General features: G+C 41.6%; 2 protein-coding genes across 4 annotated transcripts in view; both read left to right on the top strand.

Annotated features, from left to right (window-relative positions):
• LOC120896973 overlaps positions 1-27,055 on the top strand; it is a 136,083-nt gene that overhangs the window by 7,189 nt on the left and 101,839 nt on the right. The window lies entirely within an intron of this gene.
• Positions 913-27,055, top strand: part of LOC120896976 — a 36,967-nt gene continuing 10,824 nt past the window's right edge. Inside the window, exons 1-2 of one of the 2 annotated variants that reach the window (XM_040301528.1) lie at positions 913-930; positions 2,000-2,212. The gene's annotated coding sequence lies outside the window, so the exon portion shown is untranslated. The other variant, XM_040301527.1, reaches the window with a different exon arrangement.

Raw genomic sequence — 27,055 nt, 5'->3', positions numbered from 1 at the left:
ATCAATTAAGTATTTCATTTTTTTTTTTGTATAAGTTGATATAATGTGGCACTATGGTATTTTTGTAGCTATATTTTTTTGGCTATTTTTTCCTTAAAAACATTCCATTAAAAATGGGGAGAAAGGCTGAGCGGGAATCGATCCACTTCTCAGCTTGTGGGGTCTGACGCGTCTAGCCTTGTGCTTTTGAAATAGATTTATGTAAATCAAATATTTTATTTCTATAAAAAATACACAAATTTAACAAATTTTATTAATATTTACTTTGATACTACAACCAATACCTCGTGCTTCTAATAAACTAGCATTTTATAAGAATTAATAGTCAATTCTGGCTAAGAGATGACGGTTCAAATGGGAATAAGATCCAGAAATCCATACATCTGACTGCTAGCGTATTCGATCGTGAACACTTATTTTTTTTATATTTCTGTTTGTTTTATGAGTAAAATGCCAGAAAAATTCCCTTCCAATGTGCACAATATTTAAATTCTTCGAACAAAGAAATAATGCAAATAAAAACAATAAATATATAAGAAATTTAAAATTATTTTCAAAATTTCAAATATTTAGATTTTTCCTTATTAAAATATCAGTGAAATGGTCTGGTTTCTTCCACCATAGCTTTTGTTTTAAATCAATTAAAAATAAATACGATCCACTTTGCAGCCGTCGATTTTTGATCAAAACGGCTGCAAGACGGCTGAAAAACATTTGCTTGAAAATATACCCCACGCTAAAACTTGCCTGCACGCAGCAACACACCAGCAGCGTACCTTTGTTTGTGTACGTTTGAAGCGGACGAATCAGAAACGTCAAATGGCCGACTCGGAGATGTGAGCGTTTGGCAGTGTGCGTACCATCGCCGCTTATGTTTGCTGGTGTGCTGTGAGAGCGGGTCGTAAAACTTGTTCGAATGCGAAAAAAGAGGTTGGATTTCCGTCGGACGCTCGTTCGCTTTCTGCTCGAAGCTTTGAACGCAACCGTGTGTGTCTGCTAGGTGTTTGGCGTGATTCTGTGCTGAAATCGACTGAAAATCTTGTCTTAAGTCACCTCTAAAGCAAGCGTGTACTGCGTAACGGTCCGTTGGTGCAGAATTGCTACCATTCTGGTCGAAAATCGAGCGAACTGTGGCGGTTTTAAGTAGCAAACCGTAGTGTTCACCCGACGTCTATCGCACATCATCATCTCCCCTGGCAGACAGCCACGGCTTCTTCACGGTGTAGCAGTTGCACGGTGATTACTATCCACACGAGACGAACGTCGGTGGCGGAGCCATCGATAAGTAGTGTCCTCCCAGTGTGTTCTCACGCCGATCCGCGTTGTGAAATACGGCAGCATCCTTTTGTGCGACGGTGAAGAATCTTCCGCTGGCGGGTGCTTCTGTGTGAAGTCGCCGTGTGAGAGAGAGAGAGAGCGGGAAAGAGAAAGCGTAGACACGCGAGAGGGAAAGGGATCGTCTCGCAGCCGTCATCAAACAACTATTGTGTTTCGTACCGTGTTTGACGTTTACCGTGACTGGCAGACCGTTTTTTGGACGTCGGTCGATTGTTCCGTTGGGTTTTATGGCCAAGAAAAACTAGCAGCCCGACCGCTTTTTGTGCCTGTCCGCGTTGTCCGTGAGCAGCCACATACTCTATCGCGTCATCATCGCCAGCAGCAGTAGCACTACCACCATCACCAACATCATCATCATCATCAGCATCGATCCGTTCGTCCGACTGGCGCAGCGTGTGCGACACAATAGTGCGTGGAAAACAATATCAAACGGTGTACGATCAAAGCAGGCTCGGCTGAAGATTAGTAAAAAGCTGTTAGTCGGCACCCCCTTGCGATAATCATATTGCAGTGTTTCTGCTAAACCATTCGTGGTTGTGTGTATCTGTGTGTGTGTGTGCGTGTGCCAAGTCGTTGGTGTGTGTTGGTGTGCATACGTGTGTAGTGTGTTTATGTATGTATGCGGAATTTTCCACCATTAGCGTCGTGCAATTTTTTCCAGCAAAACGTACCGCGATCTCGCAATAAGGATCCTGTGGAACGAGTGCGGCTTTGTGCTTAAGTGAAATTTGTGCACGGGATTTGCTAACCCATCCGTCGAGGAACGTCAAAGTGTGCTACGAAACAGCGCGAAAGAGAGGCAGTATTACCGTCAGCAAGCGTACCACCATCGCAGAGAAACCCGAACCTTCGATCGAACCAGACCCGGTTAATGGTAAGTTGGAAAATTTAGTAAAGATTTGAGCCCGGTCTGTTTCCCCGTTTTGCGCGCGTTGACATCAATCGCTTAGTGTTTAGCGGGAGCGAAGCGATCGAAGATGAAGCATATCCCCATTTCCGATCCGTGGGTAGCTCTTCTGTACGCGGCTTGAGCTGGCAGGGTGAGAGGGTCACTTGAAGAGGCGTACCGCGACGCACCAGAACGTGTGCGCAAGCGAGACAGAGTACACGCGGCTTGCCTGGTAGCGGTAGCTGCCAAAGTTCTTGTGTGCAGAGACGAGATAAACAGCTGAAAAGTGATCAAGAAAGCTATTTTGAAGAGGCTGAAGAGGGTCAGCCGGTGGACGGCATGGGTGCGGGAGGAACCGGCAGAATTAGAGTAAACATGCAAAAAGGACACATGGTAGCAGGGGGGGGGGTGAGAAGCAGAGAAGGAAACCCTATCAGGTGTGTGTATGTGTGCATTTCTCTCGTCTGCCTTTGGGGGTAGAATTTCCCCCTGCCATCAATTGGGGTTTGGGAAAGACGATGTGAAAGGTCATGGTGTGTGTAGAGTGTAGGAAACGGCGCGGGGTAGTAGGTAGTGCTGCTATATCCGCCATAGCCCTCCTCATCACTCCCACCATGTAATTTGTTCGCCGTCTCATCATCAGCCGCTGAGTGAGTGTGTGAGTGAGCGGAGCGCAATGGACGGTCGACGTCGTCGAAAGCGGTCGAAACGTCGTTCATGGGAGCTGGTGCTGTTGCGATGAAACTGGCAACCCGGATGGTGGCGGTATGGTGTGCGTGAGTGCGAATGAAAGCGCACTAAACGCGTGCATCTCGCTCTGGCACTCGCGATGGGAACAGGTCTTCTTTGTTGCGCGTTGGGATGTGCTTCGTTTCGCTGGAGCGGTTGCTAAGAGTTTGTTGCCGCGGGTGTGTACGGCATAAATGAGGCTAGGCCAGTAGCGTTAGCGTGAGTGAGCTAGCTGTATGTTGGATTGTGAGCTAGAGTGAAAGAGGCCGTTATTATCCCTTGTTCACGCGAATGGTTAACCCTTGAAGGTGATTTTATGAGTTTTGTTGGGTTTTTGTTATTATTTAATTGGCTGAAAAATACCTTTATTCGCGCTTATAAATGGATTTCGGTGCATCATGTAGTTTTCTCAATGATTCGTGTATTACAAGTTATTTAATATTTTGATTTATCATCATTTGATTAATTTATTTTCGCATGTTAGTATGTTTAGCTTACATAGTTATGAGTCCAATAAAGAATTGTCTTTTGTTTACAACAATGTTTCTAATAGACACAGTTGTCTATCACTTGATCACACGTCAGCTGGTGTAAGGTACTCTGTCCAATTTAATAACACAAGTTTCATCTTCGATCCGTGGCACAACTCTCAGATTCGATTGAGTCAGATTGAGAATATTAAATTTCATGTGATGTAATTTCAGTGAAATATATATTTTTTAAATAATAAAAAATCATAGTGAAAATAAGTTGTTTTGTTTAAAGTCGATTTATTCGAGTCAAATGCTAGTCAAACCCGTCTGTATTTTCACTTGGCGTATCGGCCTACGCGGACATACCGGCATGTACAGACTCTCGATACTTATATTCAGTACCAAGCAACCGGATAGTCAAGTCAGTCCTTGCTACGGGAGACGATCAATTCTAATATTGAACCTACAACGGGCATACTATTAAGTCATACGAGTTGACGATTGTACTACGAGACCGCCCCTCTAGCCGTCTTTATGAGTTCTGTAAAAAGACACAGCAGCAGCCTTCATGATTATCAAAACAGCTAGCTCGTCAAGGACAGCTCAAATAACTTAAAAGAAACGCACTAGAAGGCGCTGTAGAGACTGATAATGACATAAAGATATACCCAAAGGCGAAACAACTAGCAAATTAAACTAGGGTTAGTAGCAAATTAAACTAGCAAATTAAAGCAGTTAGAAGAAAGTCTGCCAAGCTACCAAATAAATAAATTGTTACCAGGTGTAACAAAACATACTGCAAGCCAATAAATGTTATCCGTAAATGCGTGTGCAACGTTTGGATGTATATTATAAATCGTTAGCAGATAAGCAGATATTACAGTCGCTTCTCGGTAGGGGGACGAGATGAACATTTTTATAGAAAAAAAAAAATAATAATAATACAATTCACGTATGATTGATTAGGGAAGATTTTAGTAATAATGATCTTCAGTAATGTAGATTTTTTTTGCATTTCTAAATTATTTTTTAGGTTAATATATTTCATATTCAACTGTTTCACTAGCAGAAATTTTCTAGACTTTTTTGTAAAGTGAAACGTTTCTTGTTTATTCTGGTAACAGTTTTATTTTTATTTCGATAAGAACATGTTTGAACATTGTTGTTACCATCTTTAGAATTTTTTGGATGAAACAGAATCCCTATAATTAATTTTTAATTCATTCTAAATTAAAGAAGTGCCTCATGTTAGTTAAGTCTGCTCTGCCTGAAGCATTTTTGCAAAATATTTACTTCAATTAAAAGAGGAATTATGAAGAATATCTAGAAGCACATGAAGTTTTGAAAATTTGAGCATAGTGATAGCGTCGCATCCCGAATGGTCTAATTTTATACTAATATCAAATAACCATCCACCACATGCATTCAAGGGTTGGGTATTACCTCTGCATAGGGAACCGTTGCGCATGGTTGCGTGAGTAGAGTAGAGAGCTTTGCTGGTGTGAAGGGTGTAGTGCTGTAGCACAGTCGGTCGATGTTCGCTAATATGGTGGCAATGGATAGGGGCAGTAGCAACAGCGGCACGGCAGCGCATAAACGAATGAGTGCAGGCAAACAGCGAACCCTTGTAACTAGCTCGCCCATGGTAAAGCAGCAAATCTTCTGCTGTGTGTGTTGGTTGGCTCTGGCATGAAACAGCTTGAGGGTAGAGCAGTCGGCCTTCGTTTTATTCATTTCATTCGTTTGGTTTCTGTTGGGTTTCGAGATCTGATCGCGCTCACGTTCGCATGTGGAATGACAGCCCAAAGCGGATCGAAATAACATCGAGCACAGCGGAGTAGAGAGGGTCGAGATGACAGTAAAAAATGTATATTTTTTCTGAGTTCGCCACCTCGGCTGCTGCTGCTGTGTGGCGCTGCGTTGTAGTGTTGGAGTGTGTGTGTATTTTATTCATGGGCAATGATCGATCGTTTTTCTCTTTGCGCTGTTCTGTGTCTCGCTGTTTGGTGCGATTAAGGTTTCTATATTTAAGAGAGTTTTTCATGACTTCTGTTATTAATAAAATGTCATTTTCCTTTTGGTTTTTTGTACCAAAGGATAGGTAAAAAATTATTATGTGTTCCTATATATTTAATAGTTTTAGAGATACATATTTAGACAAACGTTTCTGTTTGTTTAATGTTTAATGTTTTCTGTTCGTTTAATTTTTGTCCGAATTCCATTCACATTATAATGCAAGCTTTACGTATTAAAGTTGTAATTTAGAAGAATTTTATAAATTGATAAATTAAAAATGTCCTAATTTTTCGCATTCATGAAAACATTGTATGAAACTATGAATTTTAGCAAAAATTTGATTGCATTGCATTATGAAAATTGAATTTTTATTACATAAAATACCTGTCTCGGTCTGTACATTGCTTTAGTTATCTGACTGTTGCATTTTTACTCAGTAGCAATACATGCATTGAATGGAGAATGTTTAGCCGGCACTAAAACATCGCCTGAAATCGGCAATCATCAACAAACCGACACCCACCCACCCACCTTTAACAAATGTGCTAGTTTGTTGACGGTCGAACGATGTTAACGAGGGCAACAAAGCAGGAGAATGCTGTTGGCGTATTGACGTTATGTGTTGTGCCTTCGTCAAGCATCTGTTCCGCGCTCTGTCGTGTCCGGTATAATAATAACAGTAATGAGAGAAGTATGCTACAAGATTGGGTTTGTTGGGTTGAGCAGTGGAGACCGGTAGATAGGTAACAGCATAGCAGCCGCCAAGTACAGGTTGTGCAGGATGTGAATAGTAAGCAAAAGCTGAATAATCTTCTGCGAGAGTGTGTGTTATTTGGCGCACGCTCTGTCTCTCTCTCTAAGTATGTACCTGAGTATCATTGTTACTGACACGGGAAGGGAACCTTTGGCTGTTCGGTCGTATTTCGAACAGTTTTTATGTATATTTTCTAGAAAGCCGTAAAGTATGCTACAACCAGTCTAGAAGCACATGAAGTTTTGAAAATTTGAGCATAGTGATAGCGTCGCATCCCGAATGGTCTAATTTTATACTAATATCAAATAACCATCCACCACATGCATTCAAGGGTTGCGTATTACCTCTGCATAGGGAACCGTTGCGCATGGTTGCGTGAGTAGAGTAGAGAGCTTTGCTGGTGTGAAGGGTGTAGTGCTGTAGCACAGTCGGTCGATGTTCGCTAATATGGTGGCAATGGATAGGGGCAGTAGCAACAGCGGCACGGCAGCGCATAAACGAATGAGTGCAGGCAAACAGCGAACCCTTGTACCTAGCTCGCCCATGGTAAAGCAGCAAATCTTCTGCTGTGTGTGTTGGTTGGCTCTGGCATGAAACAGCTTGAGGGTAGAGCAGTCGGCCTTCGTTTTATTCATTTCATTCGTTTGGTTTCTGTTGGGTTTCGAGATCTGATCGCGCTCACGTTCGCATGTGGAATGACAGCCCAAAGCGGATCGAAATAACATCGAGCACAGCGGAGTAGAGAGGGTCGAGATGACAGTAAAAAATGTATATTTTTTCTGAGTTCGCCACCTCGGCTGCTGCTGCTGTGTGGCGCTGCGTTGTAGTGTTGGAGTGTGTGTGTATTTTATTCATGGGCAATGATCGATCGTTTTTCTCTTTGCGCTGTTCTGTGTCTCGCTGTTTGGTGCGATTAAGGTTTCTATATTTAAGAGAGTTTTTCATGACTTCTGTTATTAATAAAATGTCATTTTCCTTTTGGTTTTTTGTACCAAAGGATAGGTAAAAAATTATTATGTGTTCCTATATATTTAATAGTTTTAGAGATACATATTTAGACAAACGTTTCTGTTTGTTTAATGTTTAATGTTTTCTGTTCGTTTAATTTTTGTCCGAATTCCATTCACATTATAATGCAAGCTTTACGTATTAAAGTTGTAATTTAGAAGAATTTTATAAATTGATAAATTAAAAATGTCCTAATTTTTCGCATTCATGAAAACATTGTATGAAACTATGAATTTTAGCAAAAATTTGATTGCATTGCATTATGAAAATTGAATTTTTATTACATAAAATACCTGTCTCGGTCTGTACATTGCTTTAGTTATCTGACTGTTGCATTTTTACTCAGTAGCAATACATGCATTGAATGGAGAATGTTTAGCCGGCACTAAAACATCGCCTGAAATCGGCAATCATCAACAAACCGACACCCACCCACCCACCTTTAACAAATGTGCTAGTTTGTTGACGGTCGAACGATGTTAACGAGGGCAACAAAGCAGGAGAATGCTGTTGGCGTATTGACGTTATGTGTTGTGCCTTCGTCAAGCATCTGTTCCGCGCTCTGTCGTGTCCGGTATAATAATAACAGTAATGAGAGAAGTATGCTACAAGATTGGGTTTGTTGGGTTGAGCAGTGGAGACCGGTAGATAGGTAACAGCATAGCAGCCGCCAAGTACAGGTTGTGCAGGATGTGAATAGTAAGCAAAAGCTGAATAATCTTCTGCGAGAGTGTGTGTTATTTGGCGCACGCTCTGTCTCTCTCTCTAAGTATGTACCTGAGTATCATTGTTACTGCCACGGGAAGGGAACCTTTGGCTGTTCGGTCGTATTTCGAACAGTTTTTATGTATATTTTCTAGAAAGCCGTAAAGTATGCTACAACCAGTTTCGAGCGGTTCTCATATCATCATAACAAAGTATATCTATTCAGCCGCCTTTGCACCTAGGTGTAACACAGGCGAGACTCCATAAAATAGCGTGGCGTGTTTGGTTATAAAGGTATAATTCAAGTTGGTTTGAACACGACAGAGAACGTAAGCGGTCGTGTAGAGGTTACCTTGGATTTAGTCGTTCGTAACGCTTGGTTCACCGTCCGTCGTTCGTGTATCCGACCGAGGGGCTTCAACTCGCTCGAAGCGGCAACTGTAAACGGATATCATCATTGCCTGTGCCTTTCCCTGTGCTTCCAACGGCAACGAGGGTTGTTGGGACAGAAAAAAGGGGCTCAAACCCTGCTTTTTGCTCTTTTCCGGCTGGTTAACTACGGGTAATGGCTGTGTATGGGTGAGCTTCTCCCGTCACGGTATAACAGTGTCGAGATGCTTGTATGTGTTTGTGCTGTACGGCGGTGCTGACGATGGCGGCCGATTTGCAAACCTACACAACGCCACTTGGGAACGTAGCAACGAATGAGCGAGTGAGAGAAAGCATATTTTCGAAAATCCAGCGGCGGCGGCTAACTATGTTATGTTCCCTTGTACAAAAATGTCCCTTTTTTCACCCTCTGTGTTAGGGTGTCCTGCATGTTTTCGGGTTTCGAAAGAACAATGATTAAATTGCCTTTCCGATTTGGTAGTTACATATGATTTGTCAAATCTTTTCAAATATATTTAAAACAATATTTTTATGTTTTTTGGAACATATCAATTCACCCAAATTCTCTTAATTATTTTTGTACAACTATTTTAATAATGATTTTGAAGTGCTAAATTTTTTACTTCTTATATGGTTGTCTAATAATTATAATAATCTTCTTTGAATCGTATAATTAAATAGTTCAATCTGTTAGGTGAATGTTTCAACCAGGTAGTGGAATCGTGCAAGCTTACTGTGGCTACCGGCTCCCATAGTCTAATGACAGCTTCACAGCCAGCTTGCGAAATTCCCCTATTCGGTTGGAATACTTCATTGTATGATTGCAAACCTCGATTGCTAATTTTAATTCAATAACTCTTGTTTTTTGTTTGAATTCTTTTGAGAATTCTAATAATTGTATTTGTTTGTATTATTTATAGCTTAAATCAATTTCAGTTGATGTTTTATGAACACTGAAAGAGTTATTACGCGTAAGATATAATATTGTATTCTTATACCTATTTGTCTTTAATGCAAACATAATAATTTTCAGTTCAATTTTATATTCCTCTTTTATTCATTAGTTTAAAGAAAGAAAGACTTCACAAAAAAATCATCTGTTAATAAAATCATCGATTTGTAAGCAATAAGGCAAAGTCGTTCATCATGAATAAAAAAAACCATTAAATTCGTTGGAAAAATGTTTTACAAATACGTTGTTGATGAAATGTTTGCTTAACAGATGATAGGTTCCAAGAAAGTTTGCAAGTCGTGAATTTGCACGGATTGAAAAATAAAAAGTAAAACACCTAGATGATTATTTGCTCTGCCCTTGATCCTTGGGTGGATGAGGCATTAAAGATCCTTTTAGCATTTTAGCAGGGGAGAGTTATTTCATTCTTCATCGATGTTGTCATTCTCCCCTGGAATGATTCGTTATTGATCTCTGATACTCGTGCAAACATCCTATCCTATCCTATCCTATCCGAGTCGCTTTTCTTATTTCTGTTTTCACTGTCAATCGCAACTGATCAACTAATGGACGGTTGGATTCATACAACTACTTGTTTTCGATCTTTCATGTTTAATTTTTTATGCAAAATCTTGAGCTTGCTTAGGCATTGTGACACGTTCTTAACTACATAACATTTTTCGATTATATGGTTAATGTGTGTGGTCATTTGTAATTGTAGACTATTATGTATTCAAAAACATAAAAATCTGAAACATAAATCTTAAAACCAGGATCTTTGTTGTTTTTTAATTGTTTTATGGAACGTGATCAACTTTCTAACATACTTTTTGCGGTAATTGTTAGCATATTGTGCTTATATGATAGTGAATATATGTTTAATGAAGGTTGGAATTCGTGATAATTTCCATTCAATTTCTAATTAAACTTAAAAATATGCCAACTTTTCTCTATGTTACTAAGTGAATTTTCATATTATTAAAAAAAAACAAATGGAACAAATGCTCAGTTCATCGACACTTACACTTTTGAATGGTTGGCTGGGGCCACTGTGGGTTGTGTTGTGTCGCTTTGGGAGTGACATGATTTATTTTGCTGCAGCAAATCGAATTTCTGCACCTTATTACGGCATTGGCGGGGATGGTGCCTTCCGAAGTGAATGTGTATATTTTGTTCGTTCATGCTTTCTTTCGTACTTTCGTTGGTTCGTTCGTTTGTTCGTAACGCGATCGATCCCCCACCGCTGTTCCACAGCAAGTTTTGTCAGCTCGGATATTAGATCATTTGAAGGAAGTGGTGTCCCTAAAGACCTGCCCACAGCGATGACCTTTCGTAAGAAGAGTGCTTGCGGCGAAGCTCGACGTTGTTTTCAAGTTAGAAAAGTATAGTCGCTTGGCATGTACACTGGGGTGTACGAATGGCATACATCCTCCGGATAACGTTTGGTTTTACTTTGTTCAGTCTCTACGGAGATAGCACCCGCCTTGACCATTACCTTGACGCAATTTTCTAGTCGACGAAATAGACTCGCTAACATACGTCCGGTGAAATATAGCCGTTTATCGGAACTTTCTTAATTGATTATATCGAAGCGCAAAAGATGGTGGATCTTTGTCAAGAGGTATTGTGGACTACTTTAGACCACTAGCTCGGAAGACACAGGACGAAGATGGTTTGCAGATTGACGTAATAAGAATTTTAAGTCGGAAATCAATTAGGATTAGTTTTCCTTCATTGGATGTTGTCGTCGAAATTTTGTATTTCCATGGAAAAGCGTTATCTAGTTACACGTTATGCACTAAAACCTTTTGGCGAAAAATTAATTTCATTTTGCTGTTTGACAGGAGGAGATGAAATTGTGAACTTCAATAGCAATACTTAGTAAAACATTTTTTATCAGGTCCCGAATGTCTTTCCTCGTGTTCGGGGTTTAAGTATAACGTATCGTATCTTCTCCACTGCTTGTCGAGTAATACCCACAATGCTAATTAGGTTTGAAGATCTATTGACAATGCTCTTGTTTTTACTTCATTGGAGAGCGATCGATACGTCTGTCACTTTGGATGGATCCTTCTATTAGCACTCGAAGGGTTGCAAGTGTTCTTGGAAGATAGTTCCAGAAGTAGTCGGTATATTTTACCAAAGAATTTATTGGAGAGTGTTCGAGAATTGCTCTCATGCCTACCCTAACATTTTAGAAATGAAGCAATATCTTCATAATTGTTAAATACTTTAACGACTAAACGAATAATTATTGTATGTAGTTTAATGAATATTCTTTAATATATTGAACATGTTATGTTGAACAAGTAGGAAAATAAATTATTTACTTGTATTTCTACAAGTATTGTATTGTTGAACAAGTATGAAAAAAATTATTTACTTGTATTTCTTTTTTAACACGAAAACCGAGTCCCCAATAATGGAAAATTGTGCTTCAAATCGAGACTTGAAGAGAAAAAACAACAAACATCATTATCTATATCTGTCCCTATTCATTGTTGCACGGAATTACTGCATGGTTTTAAACATGCAAAAAAGCGAGATTTATTTATTGCCCGCATTATTGCTTTATGGAAGAAGCGTTTCCTGATTTATCTTTCTATTTTATTTATGGTTGGGAGCTCACTCACTCACACGCAGCGCGAAAACACTCATCCATCCAAACGTTGCAAACTGGGAAGAACAAGAACTTCCACACAGAGAAGAACACTCTGAACACATTGTTTATTGAAGGAGGTGCTATTACATCACCTCCAAAAAATGGCCCAGGGTGGCACATAACGTGATGCTATGTGTAAGTATATGATTACTTTCGAAGTAATTTTATTTCTATCACATTTTCCCATTATTTCGTCGTGCGATAAGAAAGAATCAGGACGTTCGTTTCAACACAATCACCCTCACACACTCCCCTTGGTCTCCCATGCTACGTCCTCAGAAAGTAAGTGAAGGACGCTTGTGCAAACGACCGGGCTCTCGAATGTTGTGGGGTCAAGGTCATTCTCGGTTTGTGGGTGGGAGATACACGAAATGATGATGATTACAATAATCGTAAACATTGCTTATCGTTCATTTTTCCTTCATTTTTTGAACTTTCCTGTTAGGAGTTGTTTGCCTATGAGCATGAGCAACGTGTTTAGGATGAAGATTCGAGCGGTAAAGAAATGAAAAGAAATGTGTATTTAATAATTAATAAATTGTGTTTCACAGCGGCAGTATATGTGTCTAGCCCCCTTACTTGTTAATAAAAAATCTCAGTAAAAGAAAAAAACAGACGTTTTGGGCAGGAAAGCGAGACAAACATAAGCTTCTGCTGTTCTGCAGCAGACCGAAAAATGTTTCGCACATCCTGCCCTGCTGCGCTTGATTTTACGGTAAATCCTAATGTAAAGTTAATAATTTCTCCGCAGCGGCACACTTTAATGCTTCCCACAAGATCGGGCCCATCTTGAGAGCTACGGCTGTTTTTTTTACAGTTCTCGGTTGGTTTGTCGCTTGCTGGTGGAGGTTCCTCTTTACCCCGGTGCCGTTTATCTTGATTTTTAGGTCGCAGCGCTTAAAGAACAACATCATTATCATTGTCGCGATCGCTCCCCGACAGCAAGATGTTGCAGAAGCGCGCAAGCATGCTTTTCTCGACCCTTAACTCTCCCACCGTGCGGAAACGGTATGACTGCAGGAAAGACATGCAAAAACAAAAGTAACGACACCGTAATAAAATATTGTGATGTCTTGATTTTGTAATTTCATTTCCAAGACCTTTTGCCCACTTGTTTTGGGGTGCTTGTCTGCTTGTGTTGCTAGAGTTTTTTGTTTGTTTGGTGTAGGTCTTCTCCTTCGGTTTGCCGCATTTTGCATCAGCGACGTTTTGTGACACGATTTAAAGGCTGACTCGTAAGTGGATTGACTTGGTGCGCTTTCCCCTGTTCTGAGCAGCTTGGGAGTATTATCTTGCAAAATAAAAGATGTTGTTTTAGTATTGGTAGTTATTTTCACTACCTTTGCTTTAATTCGAGAGACCTGGAAAAACTAAAGGATGTTGACCAATGATTCTCCAAACTGCAGTACATCTTCATTGTTTGGAATGATCGTCACGATTATGATGCTCATTACATTAAAACAATTTAAACAATAATACAAATATAATATATTTAAAAAAGCTGCTCGCAACTGATCAAAGTTGGTAATATATAAAAAAAGGCTTGTGCGGGCTATAAATAAAGGAACAATTTTGCCGCTCAATTTCGTCGAATAATCGCTTTTTAACTATTATCGTCGACCTCGATGATGTCGAGGCTGTCAAGTCGAGCTTCACAGTGTCGATTTTGGGAAATTCCTTTACCAACTATGGGGGTCGGAGGACTGCTTGTGGTAACGCAAGCAATAAACTTGAAGTCCTCCTAGCACATCATCTAACTCAGGCATGGTAAAACTGATGCTCTTTTATGAACTTGATAAATATAATCGGGATATGAAGTAGTGATGCCTGCAAGAGGAATCAACAGCAAAAGACAGCCTCTCAAGGCCTCTCTGTCTCTTCCACGAACCCTCCCTGCGGTGGAAAGGGCAGCTTTTCTGGAGCACGCACCGAAAGAGCTGAGAACCGTAAAAAGGGAAAGTATCATATTTTTAAGAGATTTTTCTGCTCGGGTATGATTCACGCCTGTGGATGGTGGGGAGTAAAATGCCATCTCATACAAACCCCTCTGGCCTTTGTTTAGTTTTGGTGCACGAGCACATTTTTTCCCTTCCTTTTGTAAGGGGAAGGAAGGTCAATGTCGTCACAATCAGGACATATTTACCTTTGCCTGTGTGTGTGTGTGTGTGTGTGCGTATTTCAGCTCCGTTGGTTTAGGGTGGAACGGCAAACAAAAATAGACAAAGCATTCCCCCCTAGTTTTCCAGCGAGCAAATGGGGGTGGTGAAAGAAAGTGAAAAGGCTCTCCAGATTTCTGTGTGTGTGTGTGTGTGGAATTTATGAGTGGGACATAGAATAAATTTGAGCAGTGTTTTTTTATGCGCTGCTGCCGCACGGCTCCTCACGTCGACTTTGGGGGACGGTTAGTTAGTCAAGATTCTCTTTTCTTAATTCCGCCCCTTTCCTTCGCATCGTAATCCCGAGAGTGAGATCATGTCATGTGCGCTTATTTAGGAGCTTCTTTATCTGCAAGTAAATTTTCTTGCTTTCCGGGATTTTCCGCGGTGCACCATACCGTATCAGTCTTACTTTTCTCATGTTTCAAAAACTGTCCCCTGAATGGAGGGATGGGTCAAAAACTTTTTTTTTTTTTTTTTTTTTTTTTTTACCACTGCAAAAGACAAGTGGTGGGCGAGTTTTCGGTCTGCGTGCTGCGTCCTTTTGTCCATGTGTGTGTGCAGTACATAAACAATGATTTATATCGGTTGTGTTTTCCGATGCGTTCTCGCTGTGTCTATTTCGTGGAGTCTTGGAGCACCACGCAAGGCAGGCGGCTCAAGACGACACGCACAAGACAAATGGTTCTTTGGCACTACAAAACTTTGGCCCTTTCACCTCGGAAATACTGGTGGAAAACTCTCCCCCAAACCATTGCCATACTTCTTAGTCACTTATTGTGCGCGCTCCATAGGGTCGCCTTCGAAGAGAATAATAATAAATGCGCGAGATGTAAAATTCGCTTTCGAAGGGCGAAGCTTTTTTCTTGTTTTGCACTTTTCTCCAGTTCCAAAGTGGTCCTAAGAGCGCCAGAGCGTAAGGGTGGAAAACCAGGACAACAGGAAGGATGGTACAGTTGGTGAAACATTCCAAATTCCCGCCCTGGTCTCCGGGAAAATCGGCAAAGCTAATTTAAACGCTTTTCCGCAAACGGTTTCTGATGTTAAACCTCTCGAGTGTTTGTTGTGTTTAGGAAAATAAACGTCCCTTGTTGTTGATTGCCGGCTGGTTGGGCACATGTGTGCCTCATATGGTGTGTATGCGTCGGTGTGTGTGAGTATGTGTGCGCATTATTCACTAGGATCGCAAGATCGACTTTTTCCCGAGCAAGATGGGGTGGAAGGTGGGTGGGACATCGCCGTTTTCCACAAATGTGCGTGTGATATGCCTCGCTCGTGCTTGTGTCTGTGTGTGTGTGCTTGCAATTGCTTGTGGTTGTCAGGCATCAAGAGGAAGAAGAGGCGGCAAAAGGAGGAAACCGCAATGGATCAAACACACCAACAACAGTGCCTTTGGGAGGAAAATTGTTGTGTGTGATGTATTTGAAGCATCCGAGAAGCGACTTGACGGGTTTCCGTCGTTGTCGTCGTCGTCGCTGACTTTGGCGGTTTTCCGGCGTGTGTCGTCCTCCTCGATGCTTTGAAGGTTGACGGCACGCACGCACACACACATCCACCACCCTCTTGTGCGCGTGTGTTCGCGTGTACTAAGGCGTCTGTGTCGCTTTTCCATTTCCCACAGGAGAATGGTGGAGAAAATTTATAGTCCCGAAATTGTAGTACTCCGCACGAAGCGAGAAGATGCTTTTCGTTACACCTTCTCAAGAAATGAGGATATCTTTTTCTAACTTTCTAACTTTCTTTATAACGTCTTGCTCTTGGTGTAAACTTTGTTCCTTTTTTTGCTTCCGAAAATGTCATCACTTCTGCTGATGCCCGGGGGAAGTCAAAAAGTCGGTCTGGCAAAGATATTGTTGTTTACGGTTCCCAGGTCCTCCGGCCGCTAAGGAGAAGCCACGTGCAAAGACTTATGAGAAGCGGAAAAATCTCCCTATACAAAACGAAGTAAGAGGTGACGCTCACGTTACGCTCACGTTACGCTCATAGGTGACGCTTGCTCACTATAGAAACTCTGTGTACGAAAAAGTTACTCACTATAGAACAGTGTTGCTAATCAAATATGGGTGCTTGGATGATTTTTATTTCTTTGCGGAGTTTCCTTTCTTCGAGGCAACAAGCAATGGTAGAGTGATTGAATCATTGAGGTATTAAAATTGCAAGAAATCATTGTATTCTTCTGCCGACGTATTGAAAGTGTATCAACAATTATCAAATTATTCCCAGTAATTCTAAATAATTCTGTGGTAGAGATTCTACCCCGTTCCATCCATTTGATTATACGTAGTAGAGTTGTGTGACTCAAAACGTTTAAATAATAATAATAAAGTAAAACAAATAATTACTTGCTTCGAACTATCATCCGAGTGCAATCAAATGCTCGCTTGAAAGGATTGCAGAATCGTACACTATGAACGTTGAACAAATACAATTTTTTATTATAGATAATTCAAAAATGCGGGTACAATGCAATATAGTGAATACATTGGAGCTGAAAAACTGGGTCCAAATGAAGATCTTAAAAACATGCATATAACGGGTTTATATTTCCCATGGATCGGGCCTCCATACGTAGATGGGTGGATAAGGCTTTGTACGAGTTGTGTTAAACAGTTGAAAAAAAAAACAAAAATAAATAATTGAATTTTAATATTTATTCATCCATTGAAAGTATATCTTGCGAGAAAAATTATCTTATGGAACAGCAGTGACATTACAACTAAACTGAACTGAAAAGCTGATATGAACAGCAACTCCTATATGGAAAAGTAATGAGACAATAACATACACGGAATAAGGACATTCCTAGGTCAGGGTTTCTTTTATACATGGAAAAATGATAAAGCAACAAAGTTGAATGAAGTTGGCTTAATTGTTTTTATTAGCATTTGGCACTCATGGACATACATGGTTAATTGGTGCTCAAATATTCTTGCCGAAAGTGGGGCACGGGTCAATAATAAGCCGTGACAGTGAGCTTTTCCATAAGTTCAAATCGACTAAATTTTCTGTGGCGTCAACATTACCATACGTCACATCTTAATCAAATGCCATGGTTATACAGCAGAACGCATCACCTGCAAATTAGACCACAGCATCGACACCATCCTCTCACCAGACAGCGATTGCCAGCGTAAACTTCTAAAATGCCTTCTTATTACTAACTTTTATAAATAAATCTAATCAATATCACAATTGTAACAAAAAATAAAATCAACGGATAGCTTTAAGTAAACTGAGAGTACCCGGTAAAAGGTAATGTGTACGCCACAAATGCCTTGCAAAGAACATTGTAAAATAGATTAAATTATGAAAAGAGGTGAATGTGGTCAATCGGCTCAAAGTCTCATTGAAAAAAAGAACGACTAAATTGAATTTTTGTATGTCGTATGTGGTTGTAAAATCCACATCGGGGCTTGGTTTTCAATAACTTTTTGATAACCCATAATAGTCAGTCATACGTATGGGGACACGGTCCATTTGGAACTTGAACCCATGATTGGCATATTGTTAAGTCGTACGAGTTGACGACTGTACCACGAGTCCAGCCGATAGTCAAACATACTGAGAAAAAATGTGGACCATGGTTACTAATGTAATGGAAACAGTAACATTTGCCACATATTGTAGATACAACAAAAATATGGAAGGGCTATGAACCGGGATAAGAATTGGATAGGAACCTGTACCAAGATAGCAACACGGTCAAGATAGCAGATAGAGTTTTACTAAAAAAACGTCAAAAGAGAACAGAATTGTTTATCTACATGTGCATGAAAACCTTTAAATGTGCTCTGCAGGCAGTATACACATCTAAGGTTCTGTTGCGAAATCCTGCAACCGGGCCAAATAAACTAGTAGGCAACAAAAAAACGCAAAAAAAATGTTACGAATCACGCTGCTTTGACACCAATGCAAAATATTGATCACCGTTCACTGAAAGTCAATTAAATTATGATGCAAATTTAATGACTGTCTTCTTTACGGACATCCGTGGGTGCTGGCCAATGTTAAATCGAAGCCAGTGGCGGGTGGTGTTTTTTTTCTCTCACAACTATTAAAAGCATTTTTCATTGCCCATTGCTTGCAACCTAAAAGGGGAGGGGGAGGTGAATGGTTTTGCGCGATACTGGATAGGATTTATTTTACCTGTCCCATAAATTTTAGACGCAACACCATAAATTCTGTATTCTGGACGTAAACTGACTCGTACGTGGTGCAACAGAAAGGCAGTCTGTCTGTCTGTTCGCAGCTTACTGTAGTATCTATCTCGAATTCCATTGCTGTTTTCGGTGGAAATGGTACGTGATTGTGTGATGGCTTTTCAAAAGATAAAGTTCAATCGAGTTCAGTTACGATTATTGAACGATTGTATTTATCTTTTAAGAGGCGTGTCAAATTACGGAATGTCTATTGTACAAGAATATTTCATACTATAATAGATTATAAACACATGCCTATTTGCACATTTAATTGCGCGTATGAATAAAATCAGATGTAATTTGCTATTAATATTTCCAGAGTGTGTGTGTGTTGTAATATTTAAAGCAAAATTAATAGAAAATGATAAAGCACAGCTCTTTACAATGTTCATAAGAGCAGTAAATGAAAAGCGTGTGTAGTTACTTGTGTAGTTGTAGTTGTGAGCGAATTGTGTAAAGTAATTTCGAATCATTTCGATTCCCTTTAGTGAATGCAATGGCCAACAGTAAATGGAAAAAGCCAAAGTTTACGGTTCCTAATTCGATAGCATAACTTTCGCATTATCAATAAACTTATGGTGGTACTTTTGCGCAGATCGCCGTAATATGATTTACGGTTACGATGCGCCCCCTACACCCGCGATGGTTGGTGATCATCCAGTGTTGCGAACAGAGGAGGGTGCAGTTTTTTTATATGCCCTTTTATGCCCCCAATAGCATCTAAATGGCATTGTCCAAGGACAGAAAAACCATCAATCGCACTGGAGAAAAGAAAACACCATTTGGATTTATGTGCTTCCCCGTGCTTCCCATTTCTTAACGAATTGAAGAAGAAAGAAAGTTCGATATTTGGACTTCAACTGTTGATGTTCTCCTAAACTGAAGCCAATTTGCGATAACCAGACGACCCCGCATACTCTCTTTGAAAAGGTAATTTTTGTTTATTGAGTATGTATGCAGTAGCGTTTGTGACCATGTTGCATAACGCTGACCATGTTTTGCTGTCCTATTTTTCGATGTCAATCACCACCGCTCAGTGATTTGCATACTTGTTTGGCACAATTGTAAACCTTTCTCTTGCGAAATGTATCAACAGAAGTTAAAAAACTGGATCAAATTTTAAAATAGCATAGCCACACAAAAAAACGACACATTTCTGCGCCACCGAATTGAGACGAAAGGAAAAGTAGATTAATTTAATTTGATTCGTTTGCTAATATCTTTACAGCATATACCTTGCTGAGCTGTGTTGCTGTTGTGCAGCAATTCGGGTAAACGAATTTATTGCCCAATCGGTAATACTTTCAATTTTCATTTTAATCCGTGTCCTTTCGCCCAATATCCTTCCACAATCTACCGAGCGAGAGAAATGTGTTGCCTATTGTTAGCAACACAAGAGTTGACCACCTCGCTTCTCTAAGGTATTGCACTGCGCGAAGGGGGGCATCTCGTGAAAAAGTAACAAGTTGAAATGGACTGACTTTTCTGCCGCCAGTCGACGCGCTTCGACCACCAACCGTTGTTTCTTGTATTGCTGTGCAGCGCGCCTGACAGCCGAACAAAGCCCGATAAACTTGACTTTGACAGTTAGCAGGGAGCAACGAGTTTGAAAGCAGGTCAAGTGGCCAACGACTGAGACCGACCACCCTTTGCTCCGTCTGGTCCGGGCTGGCGTAAAACACGTACGGCTGCTGCTGGTGGTGGTGGTGGGTGGTAAGGAGATGGCGGGGATATAAAACTTTACCTTTTCTAGTTGGTAGTTTATTGGAGCCTAGCACGAGCAATTTGTTGTCTCTTGTTGTTACCGAATCTCTGGAGGATGTGTGGTGCTGCTGCCGCTGTACCGAAGGAACTTCGCTCTCCACTGACACGAGATTAACTGTGGACACAGATGCTGACTGCACAGGAACTTTTGTGCTCTGTTTTGAAGATAAACGGATGCTGTAAATATTCGATACCGCACGACGTGTTTGATAGCATACGATTTTGTGTTGTTGTCTCGCTGCTCTATGACTTAGTGTGAAGTTTATGAAACATATGCAATGTGAAAAATGTAGTAAAACGTATGTTCGTCTCTCTTGTACAAGTGTCGTTGGTTTAGAGTGATTGAATGGCATTGGAAGAAGGTTCAGAGCACTAAATCATCTCACTTTTATTCCTCCATTTGTTTATAATTACACCGAGAATCGTCCATGCGTGATCATTACGATGTTCGCACCTCCTTTATGTAATGGATGCTTTATTACTGGTAGTGCTTTGTACAATTCTTATGCTGAATTTAAGAAACACATGTTTACTGCTTTTTCCTGCCTTCTTGTGCACGCCAGCATTTCCGCCGGCAGGCATGCTAATGATGAAGACTAATAAAAAAAAACTCACCGCCATAACGCTACTTCGTTGCAAGGTGTGGCGATGATAATGATCATGATGATAGGTGGATAGGAGGAGGCACATGAGGCATCCCTTTTTTTAGGTCACAAGGGTGTGAAAATTGAACTCTCAAAGCTTCTCATGCATTCCCGCAGTGTGAGCCGGGCCGGAGAGCAGACACAGAAGCATTAGTCGATAAGTGTCGATAATCTTGCACGGTGTGTCTCGCGGGTTTGGTTTCGGTTGGTTTACGCCTAACGGGAGGGTTTACGTCTTCCGAGCGACGATCAGTTACACACCGGCTGGGGCTGGATAGCAACAATCACACCTTTTACGGAATGATGCTTCTTTCTGCTTCAAGTGCAATCCACCATATCTCTCTCCCTGTATCGCAGAGCGTTTTCCTGCTCGGGAAAACGGCCAGGCACACCCACCACGACACTGACCCCCCTTGCTACCCCGTAATGTGCTCTTGTAGCCTGGATAGGCTCACAATCGGTTGGAATGCCGGCGCGCAGCATCCGCTGGAATGATGCTCCGTTCGTTCCCTCCATGCGCCAGGGCGAAATGGGAATCGTAATGACTATAATGGTACTTCCAACAGAAGAGGTACCCATTCGCCGGCCGACGCCTTATTGCAGATGCGGGGGAAAAAAGTAATGCTCCGGAAAACGAACCAACACTCGAGGAAAACTATGGAACAATTATTTCTTTCCCTCTCAATTGCTCTCATGCAGGTAATGGGACGACGGTGAGCAAGTATCGTGTGATGGGTTGGGCCAGTGTGTGGAGCTGGCTGCTGGCTCGGTAAAAGGGAGGACCGGACGCAAACCGCGCTCACCTCGAGTGCTGAAAAAAAAAAGACAATCCGGACGGTTGGCGGCTGTGGTGTGTTCCCATGCCAAAACGAAGCAGATGACTGTGGAACAGGAAAAGGAACGTGTGTGTCAACGAGTGTTTATGATGGTGGCCGCACGCTATTCTGAGTCTCTGGGGCAAGCTGGATGTGAGCTATAACTTTCCAGAGACAGATGGAATGAAGGTGTGTGTGTGTACTGCTGGCTGCTGCACACGTTAGACAATAGCGAAATGTTATCTCTATAATTGAGAAGGTGAAAGTTTTCCACTTGCCCGCAGCCTACAAGACACCGATGTGTTTTTTGTTGCTTTCTTTGGAGCAATTTTCTTTCCTCGATTTCTCCACTCCACACATGTGTGTCACAATTGTGTTGTGTTGCGTTTAGATGAGTTCGACTTTTCCAAAGTGATTGTTCATCATCGCCAACATTACGATTATTGTTTTCGTTTTTCCGTTTATTTCGGGGGATTTTGACGTGTTTTTTTACCCACACAAAGCCTATCAAGGTGTTGATGATTGTTACATTTGTTGTGAAGTAGTCGGTTGATGGATATTCAGATAGGTGGCAACAACAAGATGTTTGGTCGAAAACGGTGTGATGAAATACATGCACTTACTTCATGTTGTTATGATGGTGAGTTGCGAGAGTGTGAGTGACACGGAATTGGCAGATAAATGAGGCATGATCGAGATTCTCTTGCTGCATCTACAATGTTACATACATAAGCCATATCGAACAACGGGAAAGAAGTAGCATTTAAATCGATAATTGGTTGATTTGAAGCTATTTTGCATGGTTTATATGAACATCGGCTTCCTGATTTATGATTGCCTAACTGGCTTGGCTTCACCTGCACAAGCGGCTGAGATAACATAAATTACGTGTCAACGGCGAAGTTATTCATCCTTTTATGTAGAAAGAGTTTTTCTTATGTGAATCATTTGAGCAATAGCAAACTTTCCTCTTTAATGTCATTGATAAAATTCGAGCAGAGAGAGAAAGAAAGAGAGAGAACAGCAAGCCCCCCCCCCATAAGGTTCATGCAAGATTGAAATCAATTGGAAGAAAATAGAGACGTAATCAGTCGTGTAAAAGTGTGGTAATATATTATGCACTCCTCCTTTTGCTTGTGTGTGTGCTTCGGGCAGTAGAGCTGCTCTGCTGCTGGTGCCTATGACTAGCAGTCACTTGCCGCACTGTTCCTCCAAACCTCCAAAGTTTTTGTCACCAATGGCCCATGGCATCGACTGGCTGAGGCGACTTCTTCACGATTGTATGCAAATTTTCCACGCTCGATAGGGTTCACCCATGCTCTCACCAGCGTGATATTGCAAAGTTCCAACACGATGATGCTCTGCTGCAGCACGAACGGCGGTGTGTTTGCTGTCCGTGCTAGTCGCTCCCTCGCTGGCACCACCCGGATTATGGAGCATCCTGACCAGCAGCTGCTCGACGCAAAGGAGAAATGGGGAATGATTAAAGTTGTTAGCATAATCTGCAATCGATTGACGTTCGATAGAATGCGTTTTCAGCCCTATGGTCGGTCGTCTCCGGTACACGATGAACGTGGTCGGTCGGGTGGGTGGGTGGGTGAGTTGCAAAAGAGTGCGATGGTTTTAATTGAAATTGATGGTCCGGTGCACAGATAAAGTGAAAAACTAGCAGCAGCAGCAGCAGCAGAGGTCTTTTTTCCGTCGATGGGTGGTGTCGTTATTTCATTTGTTCCTCTGCCGGGTAATTGTAATGCAAACAAGCGAAATAATGCTTCGGCAGCTCTGATTGAAGTTGAAGACAATCTTATAAAGGTAATATTATGGATCGAACCCCTCCTCAAAACCCAACGAAGCTTCTTTCTATAGATAAAAAAAAGGAAAAAATGTGTGAAAAATGTGTATCGATTTATGTAATTTAACGAATGCCTTGGGAGGTTTCATTTCTTGTAATAGTTAAAAATGTTGCATCGCCTTCATCGTAGGATGCAGATAACTTATCAGTGTTGAAGTGTTTAAAACCCATGATGCTCATGCTTTCCCTCATGCTGCTGTGCTGTTCAAAAACTTTTCTTTATGCTTTTTGGCGCGTTTTTTGTTGCTTCAAGTTATTCTAAATCTTGGCAGGCAATGGTTGAATGGTTCTGCACCAGCGGCAAACTTCTTGAGCGTATCATGGTGTGTGATCTGATGTTGGTTTAAGAGCGAATTTAAAATACTTTCAACGATGGATTATCCCAACACATCTCGCTCTCGCTCTTCCTTTAGCTTTCCCTTCTTGTGTGGAAACGCTGTTGAAACTTTCAATTCCATTCCTCAATCAGCGTGCACCGCACATACCTACGTCGCTCGGTGCGCAAGTATGTGCTGAAAGAGAAAAGTTGTCTATGCTTCCATCCATTAATGCTGCCACCGGGAAATGATCGATCGAAACGATTCGTGCTACGACAACGAAACTCAAGTGCTCGATCCCCCCTCCTTTCCCTATTGATCTACTGTAATGCGTATGGATAACGTCCTAAGGAAGTAGGAAGAAGCGTAGGAGTGATTTTAAAACCGTGAATTTTAGTTTACATTCCTCTACCAACTCCATCATCTTGATATTCGTTTTTTTCGCTCTTATTGTAATCGTCGGTTTCGTTGTTTAAGAAAAGCTCATGCTTGAATTTTCCACCTGGCAGAGCAGGATCACGGAAGAGGATCCATCCTCCCCCAAACGGCGGAACATCGAGTGAAAAAGTTTGTGTCTTATAAAAGTTTGCCAGAATTCAATTATATCAATGCTATATATTGATTGTTGCACTTTGCTTCCTCCTTATCGTACAAAGTCGAGCGCAATGTGCTGAGATAATACTCAAAAAACAGGAAGAAAAGCAAAGTAAATCTCATCTCACTATTCGCAAGAGATAAGGGAAAAGTTTTCCCTGTCGTGTCGGCCGGCGGAACTTACATAGCCTTGGGATGGTAGTGTGTGTTGAATTTTGGTAGCATTTTCTTGCGTCCTGCATCGGTCATGGATTAATGGTGAAAGGAATAAAACATGTTGACGGATGAATAAGGCATATTGTTTATCTGTTTGCACCAATAATAATACTTAGTTTACCACTTGAAAACAGTGAAATGATAACTTTTTTAATTCATTTAACGATTCAGCTAGTCAGCTTTAATTTTGAAAATTGCAAACCAATTAACAACAGATGTTTCCCTGTCAGCGGTGTGTTCTACTTTCTGGGCTCCCATGTTTTTGCCCAGAAAATAAACTCAAACGCCGAACGAGAACAGTCCAGTGTGTCATCATTCATCGAACCCCGAGAAAAGGAAAACGAAACCTGTATCATCACGGGGTATGGTCATGCTTTACCTCTATCATTGACTCCCTATCCGCACTGTCATCGGCCCGGGACAACATGTTGTAGGCATGTTAGCGTGTCCAAACCGTCACCACCACCGTCACCGTTCGGCGCCAGTTGAAGATTTGGATGGTGTGTCCGAACCGGCAAAATATCTAAACATAATGTCACATTTGCTCTCTGCTCGCTGCTGTGGACATACAGCACATAGTACACGACGACGGCCCTCGACGGCGTGTGTGGAATCGTGTGCCCCGGTTCACGTTCACAAGACGCGATGCCTTGTGCCTGTCAAATCGCGACCTCATCGTTGTTGTGTTGTGGTGGACATTTCAGCATTAAACTGCAGTAGCAGCGGCAGCAGCAGCAGCAGCTAATTGCCTCCTGGCGCGGTATGAGAGATACACCGGGAGACGGTACGGAAATTGTTCTTTTGGGAGATGGAAGCGATTAAATGTGCTCCCGGAACACGGAAACATGAAGTGGGAGAGGTAGTGTTGGCGTTGGTGCGACTCGGTCTGCTTCTCGGTACAGGCCGGCCCGGGTATGGTACCATTTGGTCGGCAGTGTAGCAATGTGAGTACGTTTGTTATGCGCCACGTGCGAGGGCCGTACAACGTTATGTCACTAGGAGGTATTTATGTGTCCGAAAATTGAACGCATGTGTCACATGGTGGTGTACGGTCGACTGTGGGAGGGGGCCTCAGCGGTTTTCGGCAAATTGCTGTCGAATTCTTCACCCCCCCCCCCCATAATCTGTGTGTCACCGTTTGCAACTGGTGTTTGAATCGTTGCAAGAGTGCATCGCTCTGTTCTCGCCAATGGAGGGAATTATTTGAGGATCTTTCTCCCGCTCGTCGTAATTACCATTTCGCCAGATTGCAGCACACTTTGCAGCTGGGGAGACTTGATGTACGTTTGCCTGTGATTGTCACGATGGTGTGAATCGTGTACAATACGGTAATTGGCCGATGATGTTCGTCAGTGAAACGGAGAGCCTCCATTTTGTGGGTGGTAAAGCTGTGACATCATATGTTTTTCATAAGCCATGTTTGATCATGTGTAAGTTCGAATAGACATTGTAATTGTGATATCGACTTACCAGTTGAGATAAAGAAAGCATTTTTATTTATGCTGATTCTATTAAACCCAAAGTTTCAGCACGAGTTTGAACTGTGTTAAAAATTCAACGCGGAATTTCAAAAATCGATTACAAGCATTACCGGAAAAGTTCGGTGCGCGCGTGTCAACGATCGATGAGAAGAAGTGTGCCATAATCGTAAAACGGAATGAGATGCTCATTGCTTTTGCCCCGTTACCTTTTCGCATTCTTTTTTTTTCTTTTTTCTTTGTGTGGCGTTTCGAGCCAATCGGTGGGTGATGCAAGAAAGCTGCGCACGATTTCGAGAAGCCAGAACATCAAATATCTCGCCGGCGGGTGTTTTAGCCGCAGTTTACAGGAGTTTTTTTTGTTGTTGTTTGGGAAAGTACAATCCTCATTGGTCTCCTTTTCCTTTCCGCCTTACGCCATCCCACCGTACTGATATTACCCGTTCTGTGTAAACGCCACGTGATACGCACCATTTTGGTTTTGCTTCATTTCAACCAAGGATCGTATCCTTTTTCTCTCCGCGCTGCTGCACGCTCGCCATGTCCTGGAGCTTTGCAGCTTTCGCTGGCACGGTCGGAAAAACCCGAAAACGTTTGCCGGTTACATGAACGGTACATCCTGTCCGCATTTTCGATGTCTTTTATTTAGCAGATCTGTTAACCGACTTTCAATGCGTCTAAAGTTCAAGGACTCGAAACGTTTCGGTGAGTGGCAAACAGTTTAACACACACACGCACACACTCTCTGCACCACACATTGCCCAAATGACGACGAACATTTGATCCTTCCCGGTTCCGGTAGAGGACAACAACACAGCACGATTGGCGTTCGAAAAAGTGCAGTAAAATGGGAGCATGGAATTGACTCCTGGGCACTGAACCTGTGTAATGTGTTGCGGGAAAGTGGGGTTAATTTTATAATAAAAAAACAATGGAAACATGAACATACCATACGCTTCCCGACACAATTTGTTTGTTCACAAGGGTCGTGTAATTAACAAGTAGTGAGTTTGTTCGACCTGTCGGACCAGTAAATGTGTAATGCATCGTTTTTTTTGAGGATGCAAGGGATGCATCAATAATCCCTTTGTCGTTGAGTTTTAC

This window comes from Anopheles arabiensis, chromosome 2, assembly GCF_016920715.1.
Source record: "Anopheles arabiensis isolate DONGOLA chromosome 2, AaraD3, whole genome shotgun sequence".
Taxonomy (NCBI): domain Eukaryota; kingdom Metazoa; phylum Arthropoda; class Insecta; order Diptera; family Culicidae; genus Anopheles; species Anopheles arabiensis.
This window is presented reverse-complemented; position numbering and strand designations above follow the sequence as displayed.